Source organism: Bactrocera latifrons, unplaced genomic scaffold, assembly GCF_001853355.1.
Source record: "Bactrocera latifrons isolate USDA-ARS-PBARC rearing strain unplaced genomic scaffold, ASM185335v1 scaffold_1, whole genome shotgun sequence".
NCBI classification, from domain to species: domain Eukaryota; kingdom Metazoa; phylum Arthropoda; class Insecta; order Diptera; family Tephritidae; genus Bactrocera; species Bactrocera latifrons.
The window spans coordinates 2987201-2989472 of NW_017534407.1; the positions used below are offsets into that span (position 1 = coordinate 2987201).

The 2272-nt window shown below is 34.0% G+C and overlaps 1 protein-coding gene across 2 annotated transcripts in view; it reads left to right on the plus strand.

Annotated features, from left to right (window-relative positions):
- Positions 1-719: 719 nt before the first annotated feature.
- The window catches only part of LOC108965234 (alpha-tocopherol transfer protein-like), a 24385-nt gene continuing 22832 nt past the window's right edge, over positions 720-2272 (plus strand). The window contains exon 1 of one of the 2 annotated variants that reach the window (XM_018927504.1): positions 720-932. The gene's annotated coding sequence lies outside the window, so the exon portion shown is untranslated. The remainder of the gene's footprint in view (positions 933-2272) is intronic. The other variant, XM_018927509.1, reaches the window with a different exon arrangement.

Sequence of the window (2272 nt, forward strand, 5' to 3'; positions counted from 1 at the left end):
CTTGTCGCAGTTTTTCGCCGAGAAACCAGAAAAGTTTTACACGAATGGAAAAATGACTCTAGCGGAAAAATGGCAAAAAAAAAGTTTGATTAAAAATACGAAAAGACCTTTTCGACTATCGCTATATACGTATATACATACATATGTACTTGAATACAATGTATACATATAATACCTACTGTCTTTAAACTTCTCACCTTTTGGATATCGCACAAAATCTTTAATATACACCACTGTGCTCAGCCAAATTCTGCTTTATAAATTTCAACTCAACATTCAATATCCATATATATGTAAATAAGTTTGTCTGCCTAAAAGCTGTAAAGGATAAGAAAGCTAACATTGTCTCTTGCATGGGCATATCTGCCAGACACTCCTAAAGAGAAATATTCGCACAAGAAAGCTTTGAAATATTATCGCTTTGGCGATTGAGCGATACCGACATTTGTACGTATAGTATATGCTGCCTTTAAATGTGCGTATGTGTGTGTCTATAATTACGTTGACGCGTCGACATGTGCTCTTTGATGTTAGCTGGCTCTTTTCGTAAGATGCTTGGCTACTTGCTTGGAAAGCCTGCATACGTATATACATAGACAGTTATCTATGGTATTTTCATAGTTATTTTTCTTCGCTAGGGTGACTTGTTGCTGCGGGAGGTTTCATGCCATCAAAGTGCTTGCGCAGCAGCCGCAATTCATTCCGCACTTGGCTGTCGGGCGACACAGACGTTTCGTTGATTTTGATTCAAACAAAAGCGCTTAAATCGGATAGTTACTTGCAGATTATTGAATAAAATTGTGTACTCGTACAAGGTGTATTTAGCCAATCTACCGAGTGAGCGAACGAAGTTAGTGAGCTTTTTTCAGTTTTGTTAATTGAAAAATTTTTTAATTCACTAGTGATTTTGAGTTTGAAAATAATTAGACGAGGTAGGTAAAAGTGTGCAAAAAATTAAAAATACAACAAAAACAAAAACAAAATAATGTATGTTGCAATAATAAATGTTTAAAAAATAATAGTAAAAGCGTTAAAATAAATTTAAAAAAATGTATAATAAAAAATTTTAATAATAAAATCACTAAAATAAAGTTTAAAAAATAGTTTTTTTATTATAAAATATAATAATAACAAAAACGTAGATGTGTATAAGAGACAGGGCCCAACAGTGATTTAGGAATTTGTGAGCATTGTTGTAGTATTAGTGCACAGTGCAGTGCTGTTAAATTATTAATGTCGAATATATTTGTCTATTAAATAAAATAATATTATATAGTAACAATCAAAGAAGCTCCTTTTGGTTACACACAATCCTTTACAAAAGACTTAAGCAACAAACTCGAGCGTCAGAGGATTGGCGTATAACATTACTTTAGATATAGCGTTTTGGCTTTTAAATTAAGAGCTTTTCTTAGCGGTGTATTGAGTTTCAGAATAGTTATAAAAATAATTTAATACGTCTTGGTTTGATATGTACCTATTTGTATATTATCGATTTTTTTTTCTATAAAATCGCGTATGCTGAAAATGTTCTACGGTTTACTCTGAGCAACTTTGCCTAAGAGAATATATAAAACCGGTTTCGAGTAAGAACTTTTCGGCGAAAATTTAAATAATCGGTTGTATGTGAGATATGTGGTATAGTTGTCCGATTTGACCAATTAACGAATTAACATTTGCGATTATTTGCTGAAACGAAATGAAATCGAACCGAATCGGAAGCGAATGGTAACAGGAGATGAAAAATGAATCAAATATGATAATAATGTGAGAAACAGATCATGGTCCAAGCGTGGTGAAACTCAAAAATGGTCTCAAAGATTATGCTGAGTGTTTGCTTTGGTGGGACTGGAAAGGAATCATCCACTATTAGCTGCTCCAGTATGGTCAAACGATTGATTATAAATTTTACTGTCAACAACTGCTGAGATTGAAGCAAGCAATCGAAAAAAACGTCCAGAACTGATCAACAGAAAGAGCTTCGTCTTCCATTAGGGCAATGCTAGACCACACGCATTTTTGATGACTCGGCGAAACCTTGGAGAGATTGGTTGGGAAGTTTTGATGCATCCACCATATAGCACTGACCTTGCACCATCGGACTACCATTTGTTTCGGTCAACGCAGAACTCCCTTAATGGAGTAAAGTTGGCTTTAAGAGAAGAATGTGAAAATTACTTGTCGCAGTTTTTCGCCGAGAAACCAGAAAAGTTTTACACGAATGGAAAAATGACTCTAGCGGAAAAATGGCAAAAAAAAAGTTTGATTAAAA